At 35.2% G+C, this 23,458-nt stretch overlaps 1 pseudogene; it reads left to right on the top strand.

Moving 5' to 3' along the window:
* Positions 1 to 2,909: 2,909 nt before the first annotated feature.
* On the top strand, positions 2,910 to 22,977 carry LOC119536915 (annotated as a pseudogene).
* The last annotated feature ends 481 nt before the right edge of the window (positions 22,978 to 23,458 follow it).

The following is a 23,458-nucleotide window of genomic DNA, read 5'->3' on the forward strand; positions in this document are numbered from 1 at the left end:
GAAAACACATTTTCATGTGATTTCACCTTATCCATGTGGTCTCAAAAAAAATGGTAGAATGATTTCTTATATGCCTAAATTTAGAGCAAGTATTGTAAATTGCCACAAATAGCTTCAGTGATTTCCCAAAGGAACATATAGGCAGCTGGGAATCACAGACTGGCCTGGAGAGACATAGAGGTCAGACAGAGAAGGAAGAGGTAGTAACATTTACTGACCAATGGACGGAGAAATGCAGACTTCAGCAGAAAGATGGGTACCATCAGAGTCAGATCCCTGCCATCACCCACAATGTAGACAGAACCCAGGAATGTTGGGGAGAGCCCTGATTTCCTTGAGATGTAAGCCTTGCCACTTATTGAAATGGAAACTCTAGGCGAAAAGTTTCAGTGAGAGAAAACTAAAAACAGGTATATTAACTTAACTGAATTGAAGTAATTTGTAGCTTGTTTCTCCTATTCATAGTTAAATGATTGGAAAAAATGGAATAGCTAAGAGACATCATAAGTCAATAAAGGACAGACACCACTATATTTTCATAGTGAAAGAATTTAATGATGTTCAATCTTTTAATCATTTTTAAGATCAAAAAATATGTTCTTGATATATAAATGCATATTTATTTATATGAAACATTATTTGGTCATAAAGATACGTTATAAATATATGGGAATTATCAAGTATAGTAAGATATTTTGTTTTAAAGGTGATTAAAATAACTTGCATAAATAGTTGTACTATAAAATTTAGACATGTCCTTTTATTAATTACTTTTACAGTAGTAGGTGTCAGAAGACAGAAAAACAGCAAAATATTGCACATCAGAGAATAGTCATCATAAAATTAAATGGAAAACATTAAATTTGTACTTTCAGTATTTTTAATTATTCATTGAAACATGTGGTTGGAGTTTGGTTGATATTTATTACACAGCATCTTATATATTATAAAATTATACTAATAAAAATAGTATAGCAATGATGAAAATTCCAAGCTGTAGTATATTTTACAGCTTTATGTTATTAGTTTATAATTTTGTCATAGTTCTATGAATCTTAAATATGTGATAATGATCAGTTTTATTACAAAAGTAACTGTGTTCATTGTGGAGAATTTAGAAATGCAGAAAGCAAATAAAACCAAATGGAAATAATCATTAATTCCTATTGGTATCCACATTTTGCCTACATTTGTTATGATAGATCTTTTGAAAAAAATATTCTGCCTTAAGTTCTATTTTTCATCACCAGTAATATAGTGATTTGCACTTCTCATGATATGACACTAAAAATCTGGGAACTCTTGTCCACTGACAGTCTTGAGTCCTATAGTTCAGCAGAAAAGGCTCTTCAGTCAGACTGTCCAGCTTCCACCATGGGTCTGTCATTTATCCGCTATAAGACCTTGACCAAGATACTGAACTTTTCTATGCTTTGTTTTATGCATACTCAAAACATGGGTAATAATATATCAGACTCATAGTGAATGAGCAGTGATTAGAAATAGGAGCACATAAAAATGCCTAGTACATGCTTCAGTGTTTAACAAGGGGATTCTAATATACTAACTCATAAAATGTGTGAGTATTAATTAGAAATTAGATGTTAAGAGCTTATAAGAGTGTCTAATACATAATTTAATGTTCCATAATTTTTTAAAATATGCATTTTGTTGATATTTATTATTGTTATTAATTATTGTTATTATTAAAGTGCATAATCAGTATAGACTTCCCATAATGGGCTGCTTATCTCCAAAAACTGAAAGCAATAAATATCTAAAAATATTGTGCTTTTATGCACATTGGTTCAGAAATCATTCATACTCCTCATATTATAATTAAATATTAGGAAGAAACCAGACCTTCTGGGTCCAAAATCAGGAAAATTTAAATTGCAATTGGAGGCTACCTTGGCTCATCAATTTCTGCTCTTAATAAAGCAATGTATTATTCTTGCTTCAATTTTGGACAATAGCCATGAAGCTTTCGTAACTGCCCTCAGCCACCAAGTAAGAAAACCCAGGTCTGAGACTCAGAAGCATTCCACAAATTAAAGAGGCCACCTTCAAGCAAAAGTCTGAAAGCAAGGCCATGAATTCTGGATATTTCTTGGCTCTGCACTTAATAAAGAAGGAAGTGTTTGAGGAAACTGTGGACTTGTTTCTGTCACATGGTGTCCTTTAACTTCTCATTTAAAATAAAGAATCAAACAAGTACAGGTTTAACAAACTCTGAGATAAATTATCCATTTCCATGCATATAACATAATATATTTTATTATATGAGTGCATATGTACAATGATAGATATATTTAAAAATTTATTTTATTTAAAAATAAAACTGATAAATTATATTTTGAAGAATACTTATGTATATATATGTGTGTGTGTGTATACATATATATATATATATATATATATATATATGTATACACACACACACATATGCATTCTTTCATTTCTTAGTCCAAATCCCAGTAACAAAAGCTCAGGAAGAGTTTGATAACCAGTACTTTCCAGTTGATTACTTGAAAATAACTTCAGAATTAATGCATTCAAGTTTCAGAAGGTCTGCATAGATATTTGCAAATATAGTTTGCTGGTCTGGATATATTATGTCCTCCAGAAAGTCAGATTCTTTAATACACTCTTGTGGTGGCAGATTTATTAATCTTTCTGATTAGGGTGTGACCTCTTGATTGAATGTTTACACTGAGATTTCACTTCACCCATTCAGCGTGGGTCTTGATTAGTTTACTGGAGTCCTTTAAAAGAGCCACACAGGCCCAGACACTTGCAGACACTGATGCTTAGAGACGCTAAGAGATGCTAGACAGATTTTTTCCCAAAGAAGCTAAGAGAGACCAACCCAGAGACATTTTGTAGAATGCCATTTTGAAACGAAGGAGATGAAACACAGCTCAGGACGAGCAGACGCCAGCCATGTGCCTTCCCAGCTGACGGAGGGTTTTACAGACGCCATCGGCTGTTCTTCAGCAAAGGTACCTTCTTGTTGATGCCTTTGTTTGGATACTTTTATGGTCTTTTTAATTCCCTTTATAAAACCCAATTCATTTCTGGTATTTTGCATTACAGCAGCTGTAGCAAATCAGAACATAGTTAGGCCATATATCCTTCTGACATGGGTACAAATAAGGGTGAATGCATGAAAGTATAGCTTCTGGGTCTTCAAACGTCATGTCTTAAGCTGGTTTTTGGTGGGAAGCAGAGCCCAAGTCAAGGAATCACAAGTATGTAGTTTCTTTGATAAAGTGATTCCAGTAAAGGTCAGCCTTGTCCCTCATTGTCCAAGTATCACCCTTCAAAAGAGATTTGGAAATTTCTAGCAGGTGCTGAGACACGGAAAAGAATTCCAGCAGAGAAATACTCACATCTACAGCTGGGTGAAGCAGATTATAACAAAAATTTTGAGTAAAAGGTGGCTGTGAGATTGTGAGGGAAGGTAAATGAGGTATCTGATACACCCCATGTTCTAGTTTGCTAATGCAGCTGGAATGCAAAACACCAGAGATGGATTGGCTTTTATAAAAGGGGGTTATTTGGCCACACAGTTACAGTCTTAAGGCCATAAAGTGTCCAAGGTAACACATCAGCAATTGGGTACCTTCACTGGAGTATGGTCAATGGTGTCTGGAAAACCTCTGTTAGCTGGGAAGGCACGTGGCTGGTGTCTGCTCCAAAGTTCTGGTTTCAAAATGGCTTTCTCCCAGGATGTTCCTCTCTAGGCTGCAGTTCCTCAAAAATGTCACTCTTAGTTGCACTTGGGATATTTGTCCTCTCTCAGCCTCTCCAGGGCGAGAGTCTGCTTTCAATGGCCATCTTCAAATTGTCTCTCATCTGCAGCTCCTGTGCTTTCTTCAAAGTGTCCCTCTTGGCTGTAGCTCCTCTTCAAAAGTTCACTCTCAGCTGCACTGAGTTCCCACTGCCTGTCAGCTCATTTATATGGCTCCACTGATCAACTTAAACCCACCCCAAATGGACGGAGCAACACCTCCATGGAAATTAATCAGTCAGTCATCACCCACGTTTTCTGAAGCCCAAATCGGCAAATTACTTTTAGAAGTCTCAAGTAGTCTAAAATTACAATATGGGAAGGAAATGTGGATCTGTATTTTTCATAAAAATCCAAACATGAGATGTTATCAATATAGGTGATTGAAAGAGTCAATAAGTCTCAGTGGGAGGAGAAACACTCAAAGAATTACAGTCTAATCAACACTGACAACATCTGCCCACACAAGATTACATCAAAGATAATGGAGTTTGGGGGGACATAATACATTCAAACTGGCACAGCCCATAAATACATAAACCACCATTTAGTAGTTCTCACCAATTTTTTCAAGAGAAATGATTGAACCCCATGAATTCTTTTCCCCAAATATTGCAAATGAACATTAATAATTAGATCTTATTTCATTTTCAATATTTTGAAATTTTGAGAGAAAGTCTTAAATTCACATCTAAGATTCTAGGAAGAATTTAATATTTTGTCTGTAAGAATTTAAAGATAGTTTGCTTCTTTTAATTTCTCCTTCCTAAAGAACAAAGCATAGTTGAGTGTTAAAAATACATGAATTTTATGATTTTGTGATGTGTTTCAGAAAAGAACACTAGGTGCTGGTTGAAGGATGCTACTAACTAGCCATATGAGCCCCAGCCGGTTTTTTAACCTCAGTCTACTTTTTTATACAACTGGATTATTGGGTTTGAATGTCCTGCACTCTCATGGTTAAGAGAGTGAACCTTTTATTGGACTTTTTAAAAAACTGTCTCTTGTCTCTTATTAATTGTGTGTTCCTGGATATATTACTTAAACTCTGTGCCTCAGTTTCCTCATTTAAACATCAGAAAAATCATAGTACTATCTGAGCACATGATGTGCTTAAATTCATGTTGAGAGAGTATTTACCCAGAGAAATTAACTGATTTGTCCAAGGTCATAAAGTTCTTGAGTAAAACTCAGGACGGGAGTTCAGAAACTTCCTTTCTGTTCCATGCCATTTTCTGACAGTGCCTTGCTCAGTGCTCTTTCTGATATTTTTTGTCTCTAAAATTGATTGACCCTATTATTTTAAAAAAATAAAATGAGATTCCAAAATTATATAATGAGCTCATCAGTAATTATTAATCAGAAAATTCAGTTAATCATCACAGGTAGATTTCTTTTTTCATTGCTATCAAGGTGATTTTTAATATCTGGTTAAATGTCTTTTTGTAGCATTTATTTGAAAAATATCTGGGACTGTCTGCTCTTAAGGATTTATTCTGATGATTTTAGAAGAACTGCTACATTTTAGAAGCTCAAGTCATATCTGGTTTGGGAAATAGAGAAGACTGACAAACTGATTCTTCAAATAAATTCCCTAATACCTTTCAGTGATATTCAGCAGAAAAATGGGTTTATGAAGCAGATTACGAGGAGAAATCAACAATAGTAAGCCAAACACCAAGTAGAGAACTTCCCTGAGGGTATCACCATGGAAACCACGGAAGCTCAAGTTAGCACATCCGTAGAAAGGAAAGTTCTACACAGAACCAGAGCTGCAAACAATTCAAACCAAAACCCTGTGGTTTCTGCTGAAGCAGTACTTCTAATCCCTTACAAAGCATGCCTTTATTTCAAATTTCTTCTCCCAAGATGGTGCTAGGCTCTGTAAACAGCCCTGGCCTGCAAGACCAGGCGTTCCAACTCAGAGTCACTACTTCATCATGACAAAACTTATTTCAAGCTACATTAGGCTTCCCCAGCTGGGCTAAACATGACTGTAATATAATGTTTGTATCCAAAAAATAAAGGGAAATTTCATTCAGTAGCCAGTGAGCTGAGACTGCTGTATTTTAAGATCTCTGGCGAAGTTCAGAGTCATAAATTAGATCTTTGTCTTCAGAGTTATAAATCAGACAATGGTTTGCTCTTTGCCTTAAGGGAATTGAAGGGAAAAGCCTCAAATAATTTCAAGTGGTTTTAAGGGACCACCACACCATTAGAAATAAAGATTGTGCTTGCTTGTTTTGAATGCATTCAGTCACCTGCTGGTTTCGTCTATGTATCTTTCACAGCATTTACAATGAGGCTTTGTGCATGCTGTATCCTAGTACCATGTGCATACTGCATGAGGCCATTAGTTCCAACCAGTAAGATAGTTGATACGTGTTTAATAAAAAGAATCAAAGGTGAAAGCAAGCAAAAATACTTCAGAGTATGCTATCACCCTATCTGTAAGAATTACCTGGAGAGGAGAATTTTTGTCTCCCTAAGTATATCTGCAAAAAGAAATTCCATGTCTCTTCCCACTGAGACTTATTGACTCTTTCAATCACCTATATTGATAACATCTCATGTTTGGATTTTTATGAAAAATACAGGTCCACATTTCCTTCCCATATTGTAATTTTAGACTACTTGAGACTTCTAAAAGTAATTTGCCGATCTGGGCTTCAGAAAACGTGAAAGAGTCATAACCTGAAGTTCAGCTTACTAAGCATGTAAAAAAGAATATTGTATGTCAGAAAACCGTGGAGGAACTATTTCTGCTCCTTTTGTTCCTGGAGAAAACAGGATGCCCTGGAATATTAAAAAAAAAAAACTACAGGCCTTTGCTTTCTCATTTCCATGGAACTTCTGATTACCCAAACCCTAACAGTCCAAACTGCACATGCTTAGTAAAAAAAATGAACTTAGAGTCAGAAAATTTGGGTTTTCAGTCTCATTTTGGAGTTAATGTGTTATATGATTTGAGTAACGATAGTACTGTTTCAGGAAAACTTCTTCCTTTCTTTTTTGTTCTGTCTACACTATATGTGTATCGGACCCAGAGGATTATATAAGAATGTGCTACAGAGATGATCTCTTCCAGTCCTCTCATGATTGAAATGCGTATATAAAAATACGCAAGGTGTTTGAGGAACATTTCAGAATTCTCTGTGATAGTTTTGGGTTTTCAATTGATCCTCTGTTGGAAGCAGTCCTTTTAAAGGAGATTCAGGGAATTAAAAAGGAAACAATTCACTGCTAACTTAACAAACACAGCAGACGCAAACACTTGCTGAGATGACTATTTTGGTCTGTGTAATGAGTCTTTGTGACATTAGGATATATATCTATATACCAAGATGTGTGGGACTAAACATATCATTTATGATGGGATAATTTATGTATGCAAACATATGTGTAAAACTGAGACTTTTGTATTTTACCTTGAAATACAATATACTCTAGTTGTTTGGAAGGTTTTATTTATTTATTTATTTATTTATTTATTTATTTTTAATATATGGAGTTTTTGCTTTAGCAATTCCACACTCTACCTGCCCTAGAAAAAAGTACCAATTGCCAGAAACGTTCTCTGGGGTCTAAAGTCAGTTTTCAAGCTTTCCAACTAATTTCTCATATTAGCACCTCCACCTACCACCCATTCCAGCTGTCCTTAACACTGTGACCACATTATTGTTTTACAGACCCCCCTAATCAGAAAGTAATCTGAGAAAGTGATGAGTTCTGAGAAAATAACTCTGCATTTGGGAACTTGTCTTGTGGGGAGGAATTGGGAGCTGCAAAATAAAGAGACTTTATCGCTCTATTAAGGTGCTTTTATTATTATTTATATTTTGATATGAGAAAAAAGATGTCTGAGAATTGTTCAAGCCAATATAGATAATAAAGCACAGTGTGGAGGCTTACTTAGAACATATTCTAGTTCTAAGTAGTATGCCTTTTTAAAAAAACTTAATTACCTAAGTAATACATTCCATGTGTTCTCCTTGCTCATTTTGAAACATTACAGATATCATTAAGGTTTTATTTGACTTACACTTTCAATTCCAAATTCTTTACAGAAATAACTATAGTTACGTGTTTTTTGTGTATCCTTCCAGAACTTTTTTCCTCTGCATTAAACATGCACACACACACAAATACACACCCATGCACCTATGTTTAGTAGAAAAAATAACTATTGTTCTTATGTTATATTTTATAAGCCATAGCATACTACTGTGTTTACCTATATTTGATTCTCTTAACAAATGTTCTTTAGAATAGTTTTATGTTTGCAGAAAAATTGCAAAATAGTATGTAGAGTTCCCATATACCCTGAACACAGTTTCCCTTATTGACATCTTATATTTCTATGGTACATTTGCCACAATGAACCAAAATCGATAAATTATTGTTAAATCTATATATTATTTGGATTCCCTTAGTTTTTATATCATGTCCTTTTTCTTTTTCAGGGTCGATTTTAGAATACCACATTACATTTAGTTATCTTATCTCCTTTGGACCCTCTTGACTGTGACATTTCTCAGACTTTCCTTGTATTGATTACCTTGACAGTTTTGATAACTCATAACCCCGAGAAGCAATTTTACCAACTAGAGAACAGTGATTGCGTGCCATTCCTTTTGTCTATAATCTCATTTTCAGTTACTTAAGTTAGCACCTATCTCCTCCAACCCCCTTCAGTGAAGTTGTTTCATGCATTTCTAATACAGTTAAATTTTTTGGTAACCATCAGCATTCTAAGATTTTCCAGATCTCCGAAATGACTTCTTTTTAATTTGAGTACTTTAAGGTCCACTCTTCATGCTATAAAGTTTCTAAGTTTTTTTATGAAAAATGCGGTGTTATCTACACACTAGCATAAAAAATAGTTCCACCACTCCCCACCCCCACAAAATGCCCTTTGTTTCATATAATAAACCGGAACTTCTGACAACTACTGATATACTTACCATCTTTATAGTTTGCCTTTTTAGAATACCATATATATGAAGCAATACAGTATGCAGGCTTTCAGACTGGCGACTTTCACTTAGCAATGAAGACTTAAGATTCATCCATGTCTTTTTGTGTTTTCATAGTCATACCCATTGTATGGATGCACTGTAGTCTGTTAATCATTTATGCATTCTCATATTGAAATGCACCTAGGTTGCTTCCAGTTTCGGTCAATTGTAAATAATTTCTATTACATTCATGTTCATGTTTTTGTGTGGACATGCTTTTTCAAATAAGTTAGGAAAATATGTGGGAGCATGATTGCTGGGTCATATGATAAAACTATGTTTAGCTTAGTCTTGCAGGAAACTGCCAAAGTGTATTGCAAAATAGCTGCACCATCTTGCATTCCCACCATAGAAAATCATGTCATCAGCAAACAAAGGCAGTTTTATTTCTTCCATCCTAGACTGTTAATTTTTATTTGCTTTTCTTATCTTATTGCCTTAGCTAGGACTCCCAGTATCATGTTCAATAGGAGTAGAGAGTGAGGGCATCCTTGCCTTATTCCCATTTTTAGGTGAAAAACATGTTTCTCACCATTCAATATGATGTTCATTCCTGGGATTTTTTTGTGTGCATGGAGATGTTTCTTTATCTAGTTGAGAAAGTACCTCCGTATTCCTAGTTTGCTGACCATTTTTGTTAAGAATGTCTGGTGGATGGATTTTTTCATGTGCTTTTGCTGCATTAAATGATACGAGCATATGATTTTTCCTTTTTATCCTGTTGATGTGATGGATTACATTATTGAGTTTTGAATGTTGTACCTGACTTGCATACCTAGAATAAATCCCACTTGTTTGTTGCATATAATTACTTTTATACATTGTTGAGATTTGACTTGCTAATATTTTTGAGACTTTTTGCATCTCTGTTTATTAGAGATATTGGTCTGTAGATTTCCTTTTTTGTGATGCCTTCATCTGCTTTTTTATTAGGCTATTGCTGGCCCATATATTAAGATAGAAAGTGTTCCAACTGCTTCTATTTACTGGAAAGTAATTTGTAGAATTGCTATAATTTCTTAACCATTTGGAAGATTCACCAGTGAAGCCCTTTTGGTGCTCCCTCTTTTAGAATATTTTAAATTACTGACCCAACTATTTTAATAGATAGAGACCTATTCATGTTATCTGTTTTTTCCTTGTGTATTTATAGTTTCTTTCATTTGGGGAATTGTTCCATTTCATGTTATAAATGTGTGGGCATTTATTTGTAGAAAGTATTCCTTTATGGTGCTTTTAATGTCCATGAGATCAAAAGTGATGACCTAAAGACTCTTCCTTCTTCCTTTCTCTTTTTCTTTTTCTCTCTCTCCTAGTCTCTCCCTGACTGCTACATATAGTATATACTGTATACTGTATATATAAAATTATATATATATATCATTTTATTGACCTTTTCTAAGAAATATTTTAAGGTTTTGTTGATTTTCCCTGCTGTTGTACTGTTGTGAATTCCGTTCATTTCTGATCTCTTTTTAGTACTTCTTTTCTTCTATTTGCTTTTAGGCTAAAATTGATATCTTTGTTTACTTTCCTTTTCATGGAAGCTTATTTTATTGATCTTAGATCTGTCTTATTGTCTAATATATGCATTTATAGGCACACATTTCCTTGTAAGCAATGACTTCTCTTTATTCCACAAATTTTGATAAGTTGTATCTTCATTTTCATTTAGTTCAAAATATTTTTTAAATTTCTATTGAGACATCTTCTTTGATCCATGGATTATTTAGAAATGTATTGTTTAATTTTCAGTTAGTTGTGGATTTTCCAACTGTTATTCTCTTGTTGATTTCTAGTTTAATTCATTTGTGGTCAGAGAATACATTTGGTCTGATTTATATTATTACACATTGATTAATTTGTGTTTTATGGCCCAGAATGTTGTGTATCTTGGTGATATTCTATGTGAGCTTCAGCAAGTTTGTAATTTTCTCTAATTGGATGGAGTATCTATAAATGTCACCTAGATAAAATTAATTGATAGTGCTATTTAGATTGTCTATTTCCTTATCAATTTTCTGACAGTGTGATATATAAATTTCTAACAGAATGGCATTGTTCTCTCTAACTATAATAGCACATTTTTTCTTTTTCTCATCTCAGATCTATCAGATTTTCTCTATTGCATTTTGATGCTCTCTTATTAAGTAAATACACATTTAAGTTTTCAATGTTATCTTGAAAATAATGCCCCTTTAATCATTACATAATGCCCTTCTTTACCCCTGATAGGTTTTCTTGTTCTGAAGTCTGCTTAGTCTGAAATTAATGTCTGCTCCAGATTTCTTGTGATTACTTTTACAATAGCATATATTTCTCCATGCCTTTTCTTTTACCTATATAAATCTGCATATTTAAATGAGTTACAGGGAACATACAGTCGAATCTTGTTTGCTTAACCACTCTGAATATTTGTCTTGTAATTGTTATATTTAGTCCAGTTATATTTAAAGTTATTAACAAAAGTTGGATTAATATCTATTAAATTCTAAGTTTTTTATCACTGATTTTCTTGTCATTTACCTTTTTCTATCCTCTTTTTCTGCCTTACCTGGTTTTAATTGAGTACTTTATAAAATTCCATTTTATCTCCCTTGATATCTTATCAATTATATTCTTATTTTTAATTTTCTGTGGTTACCCTACAGTTTTTTTAACTAATTTGTGTCTACTTTCACACCACATTATGCAACGTTATGTATAGTGCAGGTGAATATAACATAGTGTAATATTCCCAATTTCTCCCTCCTGTCACTTTTAATGTTTCTGTAATTCATTTCACTTATGTATATATTATAATCACCCCACACATTGTTATTATTAATTTAAAGTTATCTTTTAGATCAATTAAGAATCAGAAAAATAAAAGATTTCATTTTATCTTCATTTATTCCTTCTCTAACACTTTTTTTTTTTTTTAGGAAATTCCATGTGTCTGTCCTTTGTCACTTTCCCACTGTCTGAAAAACTTCTATTAACTTTAATTACAAGGCAGGTGTAATGGTAATGAATTCCCTCAGTTTTGTTTGTCAGAGAAAATATTTTCACTGCATTCAAGAATCTAGGTTTGTTGTTTTTTTCTTTCAACATTGTAATTTCATTACACTCTCTTCTTGCTTGCATGATCTCTGACGAGAAACCAGCTGTAATTCTGATATGTGTTCCTCTATAAGTAAATAGGTTCTTTTCTTCTGGCTTATTTCAAGATTTTTCATTGTCTTTGGTTTACTTCATTTTACTTATGATGTACCTGAGTGTGTTGGGAAAATGCAGTTGATATTCAACCTACCTGGTTTTGACTGAGTTTCCTTTATCTGTGATTTCATGCCTGCCAATAATTTTGAAAAACTGTCAGCCATTGTGATTTCAAGTATTTTTTTTTTTCTATTCCTATCTCTCTTCTCCTTCTTGTTTTCAACATACACATATGTTATACTTGTTTAAAGAATACCACCATTCTTGGATGTTCTCTTTTGACTATTTTCATTCTTTGTTGTTTTTGCATTTCTGTTTTGGACAGTTTCTATTTCTGTCTTCAGGCTCACTAATTCTTTCCTTGGTTGTCCAGGCTCTTGACGATACTACTGAGGACATCTTCATTTCCATTACACATTTTTTTTTTTTTATTTCCTTTTGATTCTTCCTTAGAGTTTCCATCTCTCTCCTTACATTACCATCTGTTTTTATATTTTGCCTACTTTTTCCACTATAGATGTTAACGCATTAATTATAGTTATCTTTAAATCCCTGTCTGAAAATTCCAACATCTCTGTCATATCTGACTGTGATTTTGATGCTTGTTTTTCTTTCCTTTCCAAACGGTATTTTTTTTTTTTGCCTTTTGTAAGCATAATATTTTTTTTTTAATAATTGGACTTTTCATGTCAGTAATAAGAACTTAGGAAAATAAGACTTCTGTGTGAAGCTCTATGGTCATCTGGCTAGGAGTGTTTAATATTTATTGTAGCTATAAGGGCAAGATGATTCCAATTATTCTAGCATCCTTGTATGTATCTCAACTCTTATCTTTGCATTACCTTAATGACTTGCCCTCAGAGTAAGTTTGATCTTCCAGCTCTTTTAGCTACAATCCACTATTATTATACTGAATCCCTACTGAGGGTGGTAAAGTGTGAGTGAGAGTGAGGTATTCTACAATCTTCTAATTAAATCTCAGTGTTTAATGGGTGTGTGTCTTATATGTGTGATTTTCACAAGTGTTTCTCCTTTGGTATAGCTTTTCCTTTTCTTTTTATCCTCTCTTTCTCTTTGCCCTCCATTCCTTTCCTTGATGCAATATTCTCAAACTTTCCTCTTAAAGACCTAACTCCTGTTGAATGTTTTTTACTTCTCCCACCTTATGTGAGACAGGAAGGCTAGTGAGTGCTCAAATGGACGTACACGTTTTCTTCAGTTGGGATAAGGCTCTGGAAATTCCTTGACCCTGGAGCTAAAACCTTTGTAATGGGGAAGTCTCTCAGCATATTTCAGAGGAATTAATCTTCCCCTTCAACCTTCTGGGATCTTTCTTGGATGTTCACTGTAGAATCTGGCAGGTTTTCTGAAGATACAAGACCACAAATGTGAGGGATTACCCCAAATACCATGATCCCCAGGACTTTCTCATTCTCACACTGGTCCACACTCAGTCTCCAGAAATTTATCAAAGTTGTCATGTAAATATTACTGCCAGTTTTGCCTCCAGCAGCTTCTCTGTGTCTTTCTGTATGAGCCTGTTTCTGGAATAGTCATCACTGATGTGTCCATAGAAAGTCATTATTTTCTGTATGTACAGCTTTCCCTTGCTGTGAGAACAGAAGTGATGACTTCCTAGCTATTTATATTATAGAGCTGAAATTGGAGTCCCAATCTGTTTTATAAACTCAAATATATATATATATTTGACTATTATTGACTGCAGTAAAGTATTACATACTATAGATATAGCAAAGTAGCCAAGTGTGTTTTTGCAATTTTCTTAAGATGAATATTTAGGCGTCTAGTTGGTTTTTTTTGGTTGTTATTGTCTTTTATATTTTCTCTCAAAAATGGTGTGAGAAACTCCATTGCACTTGTTTTTTAATTGCTTAAGAAAATTTGGACCACGTTTCTGTGTTTATATCTATCTATCTATCCACACATATATATTTCCTGCACAATTCTCTATATTCTCTCCCTTTAAGTCTTTGATTACACTTAGGTTGACTATTATGTCCCAGGGTCACTGAGGTTCTATTTAACTTGTTTCCAGTCTCTTTCTCTGTATGTTGTTCATGTTGGATAATTTCTCTTCATTTACATTCTTTTCCACTGATCCTTTGCTCTCTACTCTACATCTGGGTTTTAATCCAATTCTGGGATTCTTGTTTTTCATTTTAGCTATTGTACTTTCCATTCTATAATTTTCACTTGATTCATTTTTATAATTTCCTCTTCTCTCTTGAAATTTTCCATATGTGCAGTCATTATATCCATCTATTCCTTTATGTCCTTGATATGTCTATAATAGCTGATATAAAGATATGTCTGCTAATTTCAAAATCTGCACGTAATGCCTTCTGTTTAATGCTTTCCTCCTCTTTGATTCTAAGTACAAATCTAGTGATTTCTTGTTTAATGCTGGAAACTGTCACTGATATGTTATAAGGAGATGAAATATGTTGTTTCAATCTAAAGGGTGTTGAAGGTTGTTCTAGCAAACAGATAAATTACTGCATCTAAATGATCTTGATATTATCAGACTTAATTTCACAATGTGTTAGATAAGGTTTATTCTGTTACTGTACTTTAGTCTGTGACTTTTACTTTGAAGCTGTGCTGCTTCTGGGTTTTCAATTGAATGCTCATTGATCTCAGTAAGGACTTTCCAGGCTTTTTGGAGTAGATCTTCAAAGTTTCCAAGGCCTCATTATCTCTGATATTTCTTTTGAGTTTGTAGTCCTACACTAGATTCCCTCTACTCAGTTTGCAGAGTTGTGCCATACGTTTGTGCAACCAAGGTGTTGGCCATATGCTAAAGGTAAACCACACCTCTCCCTTGGGACCCCTGGAACCCAACTCTACAAATACTAGCTACTGCAGCAGCTCAAACTCTGATCTGTTGCTCTTCAATTCAGCAAGACCACTCCTCTCGTCTAGGACTCTATTTCCTTATGTAATTGTTTAGAAAGTGTTGCCAGGAAGAAACCCAGTAAGTGTGGGGTGTACATTTTGGATTTCCATTTTCTCAAGTGCCACATTTCTGTGTTGACTATTGTCCCATACTTGGAACAGTTGCCTCCTATATTTTCCTAGCTTTATAGTTGTTTACAGAAGGAAGATAAGTCCAGTTCCAATTACTCCATCACAGCAGGAAGCAGAAGTTCTCTTCAACCTGCTTGTCCTACAAATTTTGCCATAAAATATATATTCTTATTCTTGTGAAGAGCATTTTAATTCATTTTTAAGGCTTTAAACTTTGTTATTTTAAAGGAGATCTTTCTACCTCAAACAGAGGTAGAGTAGGAATTTCTTGTAAATTTTAGTCCATACAGAGTTTTGTTTCTTTTGTTTCCAGTAATGTTGTGTGTAATATAAACATACAGTATATAAAATTTTCCTCTCATTACAAGATGTTTGGGTACAAGAAAGGTTATTTTAAAGTTTGCATTTCCCAATTTCGTTTTCCAAAATGCACAGCATGTCAATTATAACAAAATAAGCTGTGGTGGGGTTTGAAGCCATCTAACCCCAGGAAAAGATGCCCTTAACTTTAATCCATTCCTATAGCCATAAACTCATTGTAAGTAGGTCCTTTTGATGAGATTACTTCAGTTAATGTATGTCCCACCTCAACCAGGTTGGGCCTTAACCCTATTACTGGAGTCCTTCATAAGAGGATGAAATTCAGGCAGAGAAAAAAACACATGGAAGCAAGAAGCTGAGGACACCAAAACCTGGAAGAGAAGGGAGAGACCTGCAGACACCACCATGTGCCTTGCCATGTGGCAAAGAAAACAAGGATCAACAGCAGCCAGTCTTCGTGAAGAAAGCATCACCTTGATGATGCTTTGATTTGGACATTTTCTTGGCCTCAAAATGTAAGCTAATAAATTCCCATTGTTTAAGGAATTCACTTCATGGTATCTGCATTAAGCAGTCTAGGAAACTAAAATAAATGCCCAAAACTAGTCTTTCTGTTATTGTGCCATTCCTCATTATGCCTCCTCTCTGCAATAGAATTAATTCTCTGAAAGAAAACATAATCTTTTCTCATCTCCTTTTACTGTACCACCTTTTCTCAGCCTAGACTATCAGTCCCAGCTCCTTCCATAATATTTCCATAGAATTACACTATTCTTCTTTTCAAATATCTCCCTCAAATTAAGCCTCTCGCTAGTCTCTATTCCCCAGAACTTCCTTACCTAGAAGTTTTCTGCTGTGCATTTACATATTCAAAATTTCCAAGTGTTTCTAAGTGCCTTGAGAACAGGGATGCCCTCTGTCTTCTTCACCACTATATAGACAGGACTTATGCAAGCACAGTGTCTGGTTTAGGTAGCAGATTCTTAATATATAATTTTGACTGCCTCCAAAGTCTTTTGCAAGAGAGAAACTTCTGGGATCATTGTGAAAATGAAATTGACATCTATTTCAATTTTAAATGGCATTATAATTGATGCTATTATATTAAAGTTATTAATACTAAGATTGTCTCCAGTTACTGAGCATATTCTTAATGCCAGACTCTGTGATAACCATACGACATAAACTTTAATTAAATAATCCTTACAACAATCCCAATATGTAGGGATTGTTACATTTTAGAGATTGAAACAATTAAAAACTGAGGTACAGAGAAATTTAGAAATTTTCTAAGGCCGTACAACTATTAAATAGCAAAGCAAATATTTAAACCTAGGTCTGACTCCAAATCTTGTGCTCTCATTTCTATGGTATACTATTCTCTGCACTTGTCTCTCTCCTGAAGGGCTTTATCATCTTTAGGGCTTTATCATCCCTAAAAAAAGTTTCCTAATTGTTTCATACACTTCCCCAAGCACCAATCACAACACACACTGCAACCAGCCAAAGATTTTAAATTAATATTTGAAAACTAAATGAGTTTTTCACTCTAAATGTTCACAATATTCTAAGTTACATTTTTAAAGTTTTTGTTATATTGGTCACTCCATTCTACATTTTTCTCTTTTATTTGTTGAAAAAAAAACAGATTGTTTTATTTACAATTCATGTTGCATCCTCGTTCTAAGACAGTCATCCCATTCAACTCTAGCAACTGTGAACTTGACTCTGTAAGACAGGCTGCCTTTCATGGGATTTGTCTTCAAAAACCATTCCTATCCTCCCTTACACAACCTGCATGATTCTAAAGATTCTTTTTAGTTTTTGATGGTGTGTGTGTCCAAAACTATGTCTTTTCTTCCCATCCCTAGTGAGCACATATATCCACTGATCTTGCCACTTAGTGAAATTCCTGAAGAAGCAGGTCAAACAAATGAATCAAAATGCTAATGAATTCAGAATTAAAAAAAAAAAAAAAAACAGCTAAATATCTTGTATCTGAGAATATGAACTGAAGCTATTAACATATCTTTTGGATATGTATTCATAAACATAGATGAACTGCATTTGCAAGTGACAAGAGAATACCTCCTCACGGTATTAGAGAATAACATCTTTCTCAAACTTGTCTGCTGGAACAGATCAAAATAAGCATTCTCTTCTATTAAAGCATGAGCATTTCAGGACTATCAGTAAACTGTGTAGTGGAAACTTACTATGGAAAAGTCTGCTGATGAAAGGTCATTATTTCTACCCCCTCCTTGGATGGTTTGTAGTTTAGTTTTTATATTTCCTGTAGAGAACCCTGAGATACCAGGACCCTACTTGAATGCATAATCAAGCATCTTCAAAACTATCTATCTCATTTTACAGATGAGAAAGCTGAGCTCCATATGATCTATTACAGCCTGTGTCCTCAGTCTATAAATAATCCACATTTCATGTCATTAACTTCATTTTTCAGTTTATGCTTTACTTTCTCAAAAAGGCTTTCTCAACTCTTCAAGAGGGGAGCAAATGTTCCTCCCTTGTGTTCCCATGGCTTCCAATTTTCCCACAACACATTCATATAGTGAAAAACCTGTTCAGAATTATTTGGGCCTAGAAAATAACTGAGTTTTTATAAAAATAAGGTAATTTTCCTTTTTAAAAATACACTGAATTTATTGTTATCTGTCTTACAAATTAAGTGGTGCTTGAATTTTCTGTTCAGATTTTACCAAGATTTGCTCACTACTTGGAAATTCACACCATAGCTATCAATGGTGCTCATAACATTTGAGTTACCAACACAACATGTCTCTTTCAAGTCTACATTTGTAGCTGCCACATTCCAAGTAGAAGCATCTCACAATATCATTTAATATAATTGTGGCTAGATATTTACATACTGAAATAATACAATTTTTTAAATTTATTATTTATTTTTTTATTTTTTCATATGACATTTATATTTTATTCTAATTTCATTGGAAACTATAAGTAAGGTATGAAATATTATCTATGAAATTCTTTTTAAGAAATAAAGCAATATTACAAATTCATTGTTATATAAAAGTCTGGGGTCCAGTAAAGTGGCAATAACTGTACCAGGCTAATGCTGTATTTTACCAAACAAGAAATGATGACATTTATTAAGCTTCTACATAATACATTACAATCTAGCATTCTTGAATTAAATACTTAGGCTTTAGAATTTCCTAAATTCTTCTGTCTTGCATTTAGAAGCAATCTCTAGGTTCACTTCCATAGATGACTAAATATATTCATTGGGTACGGATTTGCTGAGTTGAAGTCTCAAAGACAGTCTTCTTTTCCTAATCTCCAACTTCTTGAGTGGTAGCTCCCTATTGTGAACTGACCTAACCCAGTTTGCTTCTTTATCAATCATCACATTCTTTTAGAAATATCAGTGGCTTCTCACAGAAGTAGACAAGGGCTATGTAATCTCTCATCCAAAAACTTACTACTAGGTATTACTATTACAAAGAGATGATAGTTTCAAAGTTTATGTTCAACATCATAGCAAACAAGTCAGAAAAGAGCCACACAACCCATTCTGGCTAAGTTTGGGTAAGCCCCAACTCTCTTTCCTCCAGTAAGGACACTTTTTGGAACATTTACCTTACAGTTGATAGATATTAGACATACATTACGGCAATAGGAACAGAAAACATTCTTAGAAGGGTCAGGCAACATAGTTCTCCATGAATTGCTAACACACGGGATCTAATAGAATAGACATATGTTGATGCATCATAGAAAATAGATGTAACAATGATTGGGCTGTTAAAGAGTAGGTATTAAACTGTTAGGTTTGTCATATTATTTTACATTTTAATGAATAGAAGGCGGTTCATGTTCAATATTTTTAATCAATTTCATGTTTTTAAAGCCAATTCATTTCAGTAATTAGAAAATACTTCTAATATGTCTTGTGTTCATTAACAAATTCTTTGTTATTGTGCCAGGTTGGATATATTATGTCCCCCCAAAAAAGCCATGTTCTTTAATGCAATGTTGTGGGGGCAGATGTATTAGTGTTGATTAGGTTGGAATCTTTGGATTAGTTGTTTCCATGGAGATGTGACCCACCCAACTGTAATAACTTTGATTAGATTATTTCCAATGAGGTGTGGCCCTGCCCATTCAGTGTGGGTCTTGATTAGATTATATAAGTCCTATAAGAGCTCAGACAGAGGGAGCTCAGGGATGCTGCAGCTTAGATAGAGATTCTGAAGACAGCTGTTGAAAGCTGATGCTGACATTTTAGTGAACGCTATTTTGAAATGCAGCCTGGGAGCAAGCAGATGCCAGCCATGTGCCTTCCCAGCTAACAGGTTTTCCAGAAGCCAATGGCCTTTCTCTAGTAAGGGTACCCTATTGTTGACACCTTACCTCCGACACTTTATGGCCTTAAGACTGTAACTCTGTAATCAAATAAACCCCTTTTATAAACAAACTGGAACACTTACATATTTTTAAATTATTAAATAAGTATGTCAAGGAATGGTTTATGTACAAAAAAACTGCAACCATGTAAATTATGACATTCTATATATTTTGACTTTTATATACATCCATAAAACCCCTACCTCAAATGAGTTCCAAAACATTTCCATCAATCCCAAAGGATTTTTGTGCCCCTTTACAGGCCATTCCTCCCTGTGACCCAGCTTTGGTCAATAGTGGATATTATTTTTGTCATGATAGATTAGTTCTCATTTTATATAAATGAAATTATACGTATGTATTTTTTTGCCTCTAGCCTTTTCAACTAGCATAATGATTTTGAGATTTGTCTGTGATAGTACATGTATCAGGAGTGTATTCCTTATCATTGCACAATAGTATTCCATTATATAGATAATCTGTATTTTGTATAAACATGCACTTGATAGACATTTGCACTGTTTCCAATTTTGGGCTATTACAAACAAAACTGCTATGAACATTCCCATAGGCTCTTTATGACATAAATTTTTATATTTCCTGAACAAATACCTAGGATTGGAATAGTTTGGTATGTGGTAGGTATATGTTAGCCTTTCATAAAAAACAAAAAAAAGTTTTCCAAAGTAGTTATACCATTTTTCATTACCACCAGCAGTGTATGGAAGTTCTATTTGCTCCACATCTTTACCAACACTTTGTATTGCCCATCTTTTAATTTTAACTATTCTAATGGGTGTATTATGGTATCTTATTATGGTTTTAAGTTGCATTTTCCTGATGATTAATCATGTGAAAAATTTTAATAGATTCTTATAAGAATTATGTGAAGTGTTCTCATAGCTATCTTTGCAGATTTAAGTTTAAGGTATCCCAAATGTTAACTAAAAAAATCTATATTTAACTCAAACATTCACCTACAAAAATATGCACATCATAACGTCACTACAGAAAACATTTTTAAAGCATATTATACCAGATAATAAATCCTTTACCAACAACGGGAGGTGAGGAAATACAGGCACCTAATCTAGTGAGGTCCTCTTGGCCTAAAATACTTATTGATTGTAGATCACAGGCCATGCATTCTGCTAAGCAAGAATACCTCAGTAACCATATGTTTTAGTTTGCTAAAGTTGCTGAAATGCAGACACCATAAAATGGGTTAGCTTTTACAATGGGGATTTATTAATTTACAAGCTTACAGTTCTTAGGCCATGAAATGTTCAAATCAAGGCATCAACAGGCGATGCTTTCTCCCTGAAGACCTGCTACAGATCTTCTTCTCCTCTGTCATGTGGCAAGGCACAGGGCAGCTCTGCTGCTCTCTCCTTTCTTTCCCGGGTTTCTTTGTTTTCAGCTTCTGGCTGTTCTGTCTATGGCTTTCTTTCTCAGCTTCTGTGGCTTTCTCTCTGTCTTCTGTTTCTTTCTCTGAATTTCATCCTCTTAAAAAGGAACCCAATGAGAAGATTAAGACCCACCTTAAATGAGGTGGACCAAATCTCAATTTAAGAGTCTACTCACCAAAAGATCCTACTTACAATGTGTTCACAGCTACAAGAATGGATTAGCTTTAAGAATGTGCTTTTCTGAGGGTACATACAGCTTCAAACTACCAACCACACCATCAATAATTTATTCCACACTCTTCTTCTTAACACTTTGAGGGACGTGTGTTCAAATAAAACTGCTGCAAGAAGTTCAAATTAAAATCCAGATATTCTGCATTTCCAATCCCATTACTTTTTCTTATTGAGATATTATGTAGCTAACAAAAAGGATTAGAAAACAATAATAATTTCTACCCTTTGCTGTTATTTCATTAACAAGTGCTGTGTCATCTATGAGGTGACCCACTCAGAGATAGCAGAGAGTCTTGAAGCTCTTTCAAAATATCTTGCAACCTGTGGTGGATAAGCTGAATATTTTGCTTCATAGCTGAATTTGTAGGTAATTTGTAAGCATATGCGAGGACAGCCCAATGGACTGAATATTCAAATAATTCAACTTGATGAGTACTTTGAAGAGTGAGCCAATGAGTGGATAAAAATTTAAGGAAGTAAGATTTGGTCAAGAAAAAAAAAAAAGCATAAATATGGTAATGGATATATGATCAAGGAGGAATTGTCTGGGATTTTATTAATACCCTCTGCCCCCTCACCCCCCTTCTGAGCATTAGGATGAGTGACTGAGATTAAGTAGGTTGAATATGATAGGCTTCTCTGATTTTATGCCCTCCTTATGCCTTCCTTTCCCATATGCATCCATTCTGATGTATTTACTACATCTTTAGATATGAATGCATCCTTGTAAAATATGTTTAAAGTTTGAATATACTTTTAAAATACATAAGTGGTATTGTGCTATTGAATTTAAAACAATAACAACAACAACAACAAAACAAGCAAACAAAGCAAAAAAAAAAAAAAAAAACACTTCTCAGAGAGCTCCTCCCTGGGTTGTGCCCTGAGCCTGCGCATTACGGGCTGCTCCCTGCCCACTGCCCAGCCACCGCCCCCTCCGCCACCACCACTAACCTGGGCTGCGAGCTCTCGTCGGCCCTTGGCTGAGGGTCTGCTCTACATCTGCCAGCCAGGTCTACAGAAGTATATTCACCTAGGTCAGCAAGGATGCCGCTGCAAGAATGAGTCCGGGCTCTTCCCAATGGTTGCCGAGGGCCTGCAGCAGCTGTACACGCAAAAACGGCGGCCTCTGGAGGAGCACTACGACTTCCAACAGTTCCACTTGCCTATGCCAGACGATGCTGACTTCGACAACAAGCCCATGGTGCTCCTTGTTGATGGTGCTCCTCGAGGGCCAGTACAGCACTGGCAAGATCATCTTCATCTGGCACCTGATCGAGCAGGACTTCCGGAGATCCACATCGGGTCCCTTGTAGACCTGCAGAGCCTCGTCTGCAGGCTCAACGCCTTCTTCAGGAGGATCATGTGTGCCCAGTTGCCGAACCCAGTCCTGTACAGAATAAGTATCATCGATACTCCCAGAATCCTCTTTGGAGGAAAACAGTGCATCCACAGATCTCCTGTCCTGCAGTCTATGCCCTTAGAGGGGATAGCAGGTGTCCACCACCTCAGGGGGAGGAACAGTCTTCTGTCTCACCAAGCTCACCACAATGTCCCGTTCTGACCACTGAATTGTTGTGCTCAGAGGTGTCTGATGCCTGATTCAGCTGTACAAACTTACCCTTTTGTGAACTATGGTCTCTAGCGTGCCAAAGTCTGATGTCTCACAGGTGTACCTTGACTTAGGCAATGCTGGGGGAAAGGGGCAAGACTGGTGTGTGGGGTCATGATGGCAGGGGAGCTGGAAAGCTCATTTCTGTCCCGGTGACCTGCCACCAGGCTTCAGGTAGAGTGTTGTGCTGGGGTTGCTTCCCAACAACACATGAACTGGATGCTCTCTGTGCCTCGGGGTTGGCAGCTTTGGGGTCTGGCCCTTGGTACCTGGTTGAAAATTGGCAACTTTGGCGTATCCGTAAGGGCATGAGGCTCAAAGCTCTGCAGCCATGTGGTCATCCGTGCCATGACATCTCACAAGCCCCAGTGTTGTGACCCTTTTTCCACCTGTGTGTGTACTTGGCAGGCACCCAGTCTCCCTCACACCAAAA

This window comes from Choloepus didactylus, chromosome 6 (assembly GCF_015220235.1).
Source record: "Choloepus didactylus isolate mChoDid1 chromosome 6, mChoDid1.pri, whole genome shotgun sequence".
NCBI lineage: Eukaryota > Metazoa > Chordata > Mammalia > Pilosa > Megalonychidae > Choloepus > Choloepus didactylus.